Source organism: Ahaetulla prasina, chromosome 8 (assembly GCF_028640845.1).
Source record: "Ahaetulla prasina isolate Xishuangbanna chromosome 8, ASM2864084v1, whole genome shotgun sequence".
Lineage (NCBI taxonomy): Eukaryota > Metazoa > Chordata > Lepidosauria > Squamata > Colubridae > Ahaetulla > Ahaetulla prasina.
Window position 1 is genome coordinate 17,843,373 of NC_080546.1, and position 9,364 is coordinate 17,852,736.

Here is a 9,364-nt window from a genome sequence, read left to right on the forward strand (position 1 = left end):
TTTTTTTTGGTCTTTAACTTCCCTCCCCTATTAAAGAAACCTCAAGGTTTCACTGTTTTCTCAGAGAACCTTTACACAGCTATCTTGTGCGGTTTGCTGTTATCAATAGACAAACCACTCCTTAGAAACAGGAAGAGGGAAGTCGATATGTTTAAAGCTACTTTAAAAACAGGGAGGGAGATGTGGTAGAGATAAAGGGAAAATAAAATGCATCTCCCAAACAGAGTTACTGGGGAGTGTTTGTCAGGCATATCTTGCTGGAGTTTGCACGCCTGTGGAAGCTGGGAATCATTCAGCGAACCGAAGACCTGTGTGGAAAGGCTGTATATTCTCACAACGAAGCCTGAGTCATTCCTCACACACAAAGGCATCACTGGGTAGTAACAACATCCGTTCTTGCACTAATTGCATTTATGAATGGGCAAAATCGACGCTGGTCAGAAGCCTTGATTTCCTTCACTTCAGAACAGTCCCATATGTCTGCACGTGCCTCCTTTTCTCTCTTGTTTTGGGCTACGTCTCCCATCATCCCCAGCCCCCACTGGCCTAACCAATGGAGGGTGTCTTCAAGACAGCAGCCTGAACTTGCATTAGGGACAAATAGCAGAGGTTTTATTTTCAGAAGAATTCATCCAGCCATCCGAGTAAATAAAAAACAGTTTGCAGACGCGCCATGCCTCCTAAGCTCCAGTTCTATCCCTTCTTTTCTCTCTTATTTTTCCCACCCTGCAAAATCTTGGCATTGTTAGTGTCCTTCAATTCTGTCTCCGGAGAAAGTGGGGGGGGGGGAGGGAGGGAATAATTCCAAAAGGCATCACATATATTGGGGGGAGGAGAGGCAGGGATGGGGTTGTTGGAAGCCAATTTTTAAACAAGGACAGCAGGAGAATGTTATTTGGGATTGGATCCCTGTATTACAAACTATGAGAGGAAAGATGAAGGAGGTCCTCTCCATAATTTTTTTTTTTTTTTACTTTCTCCACCATCCTACATGCCATGGAAACCCCCGGGTTAAACCCAGGTGTGAAACTTGCATAGAAACCCAACCCAGCATTTCTTTGCAAAATACACACTGGGAGGAAATGTGTGTCTTTTGATCTAAACCCGGCAAAGCTTTATTTTTTTTTGGGAGGGGGGGGGCGTTTGTTTAACCCACTGAGCAGGAGAAAGTGGCAAAACGGCATCGGAAAAAAAATAGTTGCGAGACCCTTTTTTTTCCGCTTGCCTCTTTCAGACCTGTAGCTCATCCTCCCAAGTTCAAACAGTATTTCAACGCGCTGCCAACCAAAGTACTTCATCAGGCTGCAGCCCTTGGAACGGCTTATCAACTAGGCGAACGCTTTCCTACGAAGGGACCGCCAGAGGTCATCTAGCCCACCCCCACCCACCCACCCACCCGCTCGGGGGAAAAAGGCTCCACGAAAAGCACCTCTGGCCGAAATTCCCGGGAAGTAAGCTCAGGCATTCCCAAGAACGGAGCGAGGAAAAAGAAAAGAAAAAAGAAAAACAACCGGCCGCCTCAAATCAGTCACAACCCCCCCCCACCCCCACCCCATGGAGGGAAACCGTTTCTCCGTTTTTTGGAGAGGCGACGTGTTCCTTGCGCCTCCCGCCCGTCGTTCCCAAATCTCGGCCGGCGAGCAGCGCCTCGCTTTGCTTTTGCAAAGCCGCCGCCACGGCTTCCTCACCTCTCGGCAGGCGGGAGGAAAGCGGCTGCAGCCTCCTCCTCCTCCTCCTCGGCAGCCGCTGCAGCAGCAGCGCAGACGTCCAGGCGGGTTGACCTTGCGGAGGGAGAGAGAGCGAGGGATCCTCTGTCATGCGAGCGCAGGAAAGGAGGACTCGCCGGCCGGGGAGGAGGGGAGATGGCGGTGGTGGTGGGAGCCAGCCGCGAAGCCAACCACCCGGCGGACGCTCCCGAAGGAGAGTGTCGGAAGCGGCGTGGCTGGGCAGGTGTCTCCAAAGGCGGGAAGGACGGACGGGCGGGCAGGCAGCCGCTCGCTAACCTCGCTCCGTCTCCCCAGCGTCGGGCAAGGGGTGGTGGCTTTTCCCGCTGTTTTGAGCCTCGGACCGGCTGCTGCTTCGCGCCCTCCCGCCTGCCCGGCCTTCCTTTGAAAGCGTCGAGAGGTGGGGGAGAGAGAGCGAGTTCGCGGGGCGAAAGGGACCGGCGCGTCAGAGGCAACGCAGTGTGGGGAGGTCGGGGAGGAACCGGCGGCGGAGCCAGAGAGGTGGAGCTGGCGCCGAGCCTCGCCAGCCAGCTAGCTTTCCCCACCTCGTCGGTGGGAGTGGGGGTGGGGGAAACAAACTCCGGCTCCGGTTCGTCCTTGGGGCGCCTTAAAGTACAGGTAACAGTAACAAGAGTTGGGCGGGACCGTGGAGGTCATCTAGTCCAACCCCCTGCTCACGCAGGAAACCTGTACTAGGGATTCGAACCGGTGAACTTCCGAGCTTTCTGATCGACAAGCTCAGCGTCTTAGCCACGGAGCCACCTCGTGCTTGCCTCACCGCCACAATCGAAGACCAACAGTTTCTATGTGGCCAAGTGAAGCCTTTGTGAAGTGAATTTGGACACCCCCCCCCCACACTCCCCTGTGTCATCGACCTTTTCTCACCACGGTTGTTAAGTGGATCGCTGCGGTTGTTAAGTTAGTAACACCGCTGTTAAGTGAATCCGGCTTTCCCCGTCCTTGACTTGGTTTGTAAGACAGTCGCAAAAAAGACGATCGCACGAGCCCGGGAACACTGCGACGGTCGTAAATATGAGTCGGTTGCCAAGCGTCCCCGTAAGCGTGGGGATGCTGCAATGGTTGTAAGTGTGAAAAATGGTCATTTTTTTTTTCAGTGCCGTTGTAACTTTGAACGGTCGCTAAATCAACTGTTGTAAGTGGCATCTGCAAGCAGAGAGCAAAGAAAAGGGTGCCTCTGTCCATGTGCAGAATTCTCTGGCATTGCCCTCCCTCCCTTTCTACGCTCACCTTTGCACAACTCAGATGCATAGATGGGCTTCCAGGTGCATGGAATTAATGGACAGACTTTTACTGTAGGTAGTTCAGGGTGCTATTTCAAGAGATTAGCTAGGAAGCTGTTATTCAGTGTAAAGTGTGGAAAATATTGAAGGAAAATAATATTTTTGAGATGAATGGCGAAAGGCACTTCCCCCAGAAGGAACTAACACCACAAAATGATTATATTGGGGGGGGGCACTTTGGTAAAATGGCTTCTAGCCATTCATGAAATGGCTGCTGTGGGCAGAGAAGAGAAAGTAGTAAGTGACAAAAAATATTGATTTTCTAGAATGCGGCTTATCACCCCTTCTATTTCCTGCAAGTGCAGCTTAGTTTCTAGCTTCTCTGCTTCCAAACTTTGCTACTGCACATTTCCTGATCAAAAAGAAAAAAAAAAAACCAGAAACAAACCTAGCCCCCCCCCCCCTCAAAAAGAATTTTATGGGATGCTTTCTTTGCAGCCTGTTGACTTCATATTTTTTCAGCTAAACTATAGTGTGTGTGTGAGATACAAGCTGTGTGTGAGAGAGAGATACAAGCTGGGGAAACGACACTGCTAGGCCACATTATTATGTTAGCTTCACCCTTTTTGTACATGCATAGATGAGGTGAGGCAGAATGCAATGCGAGTGTGGCTATTTTGACAAAGTCCCTGGATTCAATGGTGGTTTCTACTAGGAAGGTGCTAAGTGAAGTGTAAGTGAGCATAAGTGCATAGATGCCACACGTATGACCCGAACGGTACATTTAGAACAGGGAGGGAGAGTCAAAACCATTATTAATGAAGTGCAGAGAGTCAAGGCCAATGCAAGAAAGCACTATATCATGCAATGTGCAAGTAAAATGGAACAGAACAGAATAGAACAGAATAGAATAGAGCTGGATGGGATCTTGGAAGTTTTCTAGTCCAGCCCCCTGCTCAAGCGGGAGAACCTATACTATTTCAGATAAGTGGCTGTCTAGTTTTTTCGTAAAAAACCCCAGTAATGGAGCACCCACGATTTTTGAAGGCAAGCTATTCCACTGGTTAATTGTCCTCCGTGTTAGGAAGTTTCTCCTTCTTCCAGGTTGCTTCACTCTTTGGTTAATTTCCAACAGGGATAGAATTCAGCCGGTTAAGACCTGTTTGGGCGAACCGGATGTTAATTTTAATCTGGTTCCCCGAACCAGTTGTTCCAAAGACTGGCTGATCCTGCCCATCCCTCCCCTCCCATGAGTCTCCATGTGACCCACTTGGGATGCGAGGTAAGTGCAGGGCCCGCGCAGAGGCTCTGCGAGGGTAAAAAATGGGCCTACTGGAAGTATGGAAATGGGCCCAGGAGAGGCTGTTTTCACTCTTCTGGAGGCTCAAGGAACCCCACGCCTCCATGGTTCAGGTGGCTGAGTAGGCCACACCCCCATGGCCACGCCCATCCAGTAACCGGGCAGCGAACTGGTTGTTAAATTTTTCAATCCCACCACTGGTTTCCAACCCATTATTTCTTGTCCTGCCCACTGGTGCTTTGGTGAATAATTGGACCCCCTCTTCTTTGTGGCAGCCCCTCATCCCTTTGGGTCCTTTAGATGTGTGGATTTCCCCCTAAAACGGATTGGACACTTTCACAATATTAATTGCTGCTAGTCTTCATGGCTGTTCACTAGCACCTGACTTAAGCTGAGGAGAACACTAGAAGGAGGCTATTATTCCATGAGGACTTTATAATGTTCCTCTATTGGGTGGGGTATAGGGAGTCCTCAACTTAACAACCATTTGTTTAGTGACCATTCGAAGTTACACTAGCACTGAAAAAAGTTACTTACAGTCCTCACATCTGTGACTTGTAGCAGCATCCCCACAATCATATGATCAAAATTTGGATGGTTGGCAACTGTCATGTACTTATGACGGTTGTAGTGCCCTGAGAACCTGTGATTGCCATTTGTGAACTTTCCAACTAGTTTCTGACATTCAGAAGCCAAATTTGTGTAACGATCACATGATTCACTTAAGGACTACATGATTCATTGAACTGCTGCAGTGATTCGCTTAACAACTGCACTAAGAAGGTTGTAAAATCGGGTGCTGCTCACTTAACAGCCGCCGTAACTTAGCCACAGAAATTCCAGTCACGGTTGTGGTTGTAACTTGAAAATTACCTGTATGCTGCCTGTCATGGAGAATCATATTATCAGTAGGAGAGGAGATGGCAATAGCACTTAGACTTATATACCGCTTCACAGTGCTTTACAGCCCTCTCTAAGCGGTTTACAGAGTCAGCATATTGCCCCCAATAATTTGGGTCCTCATTTTACCCACCTTGGAAGGATGGAAGGCCAAATTAACCTTGAGCCTTGTGAGATTCAAACTGCCAAATTGGAGGCAGCCGGCAATCAGTGGAAATAGCTTGCAGTACTGCATTCTAACCACTGTGCCACCACGACTCTTGCCTTTTCAGCACTGTTGTGTTTCTCTTTTTCACTGTTCTCCATTTTACTCCCCTCTTAGTTCTATTGGGACAGACACCAGTAACCTGATTTTTCACATTTTTAAACTCTATAACTTTTTTTTTGAGGCTTGCCGTTAATAGAAGTCCATAGTCCATATAAGGACCTTAGAATAGACTAGAAAGTGGACCTTAGAATAGAATAGATTAGGAAGTGATTAAAAGAAACATTTTTATCGTGCCCATCATGTACAGAATTATTATTTTCATTGAGGTCTCTGTTATAATGATTTGCACGAACAGTACAGCTAGTTTCACTAACTTCACTGAGCCCAAATCCAACTATGGATCATAGGGCTTGGCTGCACACTCTATGTGTATCCAAAGTCACACATGCGACAATGCTCGCTGTGCTACAATTGACTCGTGATTCATTGAATTGTGTCCATCCGACAAATCTTTTTTCATGGCAGACATTATCTTGAACTGAATTCCAGGAGGATTCGTACAATATCTTAGGCTAAAATATGGTTGACTACTTTGCCATACACACCTAGCCAGGAATAAAGCAAGGATGGTGAAGTAGTGGTTCTCAGATGTTTAAAAATCCATTCACATCAGACTTTTTTTAAAATATATAAATGCCATCTGATCCCGCAGAAGGGAGAGTGTGACATCAGGCATGAAAACTATTTCAGCCTTCATTAATGATCAGAATCACCCAACATGCAAAAGTTACTCAATTGTTCAGTTTTATGAGCAGACTGCTGAATTATATTAGATATGTGTATATTGCCTATCTTGTTTCATATATGGGAATTGAAGAACATAGAAATATAACAAACTACCTCTAAGATCATTAGTCCATAGAGTCCAGTACCTTCTATACTAATTAGTGATGGATTTTTGGATATCAACCAGCTCCAACTGGAAATCTAATGACTGATCTGAGATTCTTTGCATGCAAAGCATGTTCTATATCATTAAGCTGCAGTCCTTCTGGCATCAATTTTCATTATTATGCCTTTGCTTTTTCTGGGAGGAACAGCAGTATTAAAACTCTTTAAAAGCTGTGCATTTCCAGTAGCATTATTTATACAAAGAACCCAAGTTGCTTCTGTGTTTTTTTTCCAGCTTTTAAGGACATTGTCTCAAAATTATGACAATGGAAAGCCTATTGTTCGGTTTGCCATTGGAAATCTATTTATATCTCAGCAATATCCATAAACATCAGTTTCTTTTGTTCAGTACAGCCTATCTTAGTTGACTAACAGAGATGAATCTAATGAAGTAACATTCAAGACAATAATTATCCTGATTTTTCTGAGATACCTCTGTATGTTTATTTTTTCTTTATGAGAGTGCAAAGATGTAGACCAAGTTCCAGTTTGTAGACCAATTTTAAATTTGGCAATCCAATTAAGGCCCCAACCAAATGAGACACATAATCATATATATCTTCTACTTAACATTTTTAAAATACCAAAAGTAGCCTTGAGAGAATCAACTATACTTAATATGTTGTATTAGAACTGATGTTCCTCTTGAAAATTAATTAGACTCCACATTGTTTTTCATCTACAAGAGGAAAATATGTAGACACTTAACAATTCCTTCTAGGGCTGGTAGAGCTAAAGGAAAAGGTAAGTAATTGGCGTATGAAGTAAAAATTAGCCTGTAAAAAATATTGTCACCATTTTTTTCCAGAGCTCCTTTATTTAATTATTTACTTATTAGCTTCGCTTACAGGCTGTCCCAATCAACCAATTCTGAACAGTGTAACACTCCTTTAAATCTGTACTTTGAAGTAAAATGAATACGTAATAATAAAAACCAAAACCAAAGTCGGGAATCAAATATTCCAAAAACCTAATTAAAAATAATTTTTTATCGAAAGGGATAGCTATGGTAGCTGTAAACCAGCCTGGTCTTTACAAACTTTCTGAAGAACCCGATACAAAGAGAGGGGAGCACCCAAATTCCTGAAGAGGGAGACATTAATTCAAAATGTACGTGGGTAGCTACCTCTGATGAAAAGGAGATACACGGGATCCACTCTTCTAGATCTTGACAAATAAGCAGATGTTATCGAGAGAAGATAGCCCCACAGATATCCAGCACCTAAACCAAGGGACTCTTAAAAGACGGCAGCTAGCACTTCAAATTGCACCCAGAAGCTATCTAGCAACTAGTTCAGTTATTGAAGTAGAGGTGATATATCGGGGTTCCCATAATTACTCAAGCCCCTGTATTATGGACTAGCCGTAACTTCCAAATTCCTTTCAAGGGCAGCCCCATGCAGAGCACATTCCATGAGTACATTCAAAAGCTGACTAAGGTATGAGTGAAGAAAGGGCTTAGTTGGCGCACAAGATGGAGATCAGCAAAGACAAGCTGTTATCTGTGGAGCAGAGCTGTGAGTCCAAGAGGATTCCCAAATCTCAAACCAGTTCTGTTTGCAGAAGCACAAGCTCATTCAGAACTAAAGATGGATGATCTCACCCAGTGGCTTCATACAGTTTATTTTTATTTTTTATTTTTATTTTCTTTGTCACACAGTATATATAAGCATAAGCATAAACATGAAATAACTATACAATATATAAGCATATATATAAGTATGAGTATGTAATAACTATATTAATTGGATATAACGAAAGGAAACAATAGGACAGGAATGGTAGGCACGCTTGTGCTCTTATGCACGCCCCTTACAGACTTCTTAGGAATGGGGTGAGGTCAATAGTAGACAATTTTTGGTTGAAGCTTTGGGGATTTTGGGAAGAGACCACAGAGTCAGGTAGTGTATTCCAAGCATTAACAACTCTGTTACTGAAGTCATATTTTCTGCAATCAAGATTGGAGCGGTTAACATAAAGCTTAAATCTATTGTGTGCTTGTGTATTGTTGCGATTGAAGCTGAAGTAGTCTTTGACAGGAAGGACATTGTAATAAATGATTCTATGAATTAAACTCAGGTCATGTCGAAGGCGATGTAGTTCTAAATTTTCTAAACCCAGTATTTCAAGTCTGCTGGCATAAGGTATTTTGTTGTATTCAGAAATGTGGTATGGGTTCCAGACAGTCGAGCTGTATTCAAGAATTGGTCTAGCAAATGTTTTATATACTCTGGTTAGTAGCGTAGTGTTTTTGGAGAAGAAGCTACATAAGATTAGGTTTACAACTCTTAAAGCCTTTTTTGCGATGTAGTTGCAGTGGGCTTTGGCACTTAGATCATTTGATATGAAAACTCCAAGGTCTTTAACAAGGTGGGGGTCATCAATAAGGTAATGTCCATCAAGCTTGTACTTAATGTTTAGGTTCTTTTTTCCAATATGTAAGACTGAACATTTGCTGGTTGAGATTTGGAGTTGCCAAGTTTTAGACCATTCAGATACAAAGTCAAGGTCTTTTTGAAGGGTAGCTGTATTGTTGGTGGTGTTAAATAGTTTGACATCGTCAGCAAAGAGAACACAATTACTTGTAATTTGGTCACAGAGATCATTAATGTATAATATGAAGAGTGTTGGTCCAAGAATGCTGCCTTGGGGAACGCCACTTTTGACAGGAACAGGATTTGATATAGCATTGCCAATTTTGACCACTTGTCTGTTTGACAGGAAAGCTGTTATCCAATTGTGGAGGGGTTCTGAGATGCCGTAGGATTTTAGTTTTAGGAGAAGTTTATCATGTACTACTGAGTCAAAAGCTTTACAGAAGTCTATGTAAATTGCATCTATTGCTTTGCCCTGATCAAGATTTGTAGTCTATATGTTTTTGCAGTGAAGAAGTTGTAAATTACATGATAAATTTTTTCTGAAACCAAATTGTTTATTAGAGAGTAGGTTGTTTGTTTCTAGGTGGAGGGTAATGGATTGTTGAACAGCAGTGGGGGAAAGGTTGAAAGGATCACGTACTTTGGTTCTAATTTGCTGGGAC

At 43.9% G+C, this 9,364-nt stretch overlaps 1 protein-coding gene across 1 annotated transcript in view; it reads right to left on the reverse strand.

Moving 5' to 3' along the window:
- Positions 1-2,147, reverse strand: part of GPRIN3 (GPRIN family member 3) — a 38,334-nt gene extending 36,187 nt beyond the window's left edge. The window contains exon 1 of the mRNA XM_058193536.1: positions 1,689-2,147. The gene's annotated coding sequence lies outside the window, so the exon portion shown is untranslated. The remainder of the gene's footprint in view (positions 1-1,688) is intronic.
- Between the last annotated feature and the right edge of the window lie 7,217 nt (positions 2,148-9,364).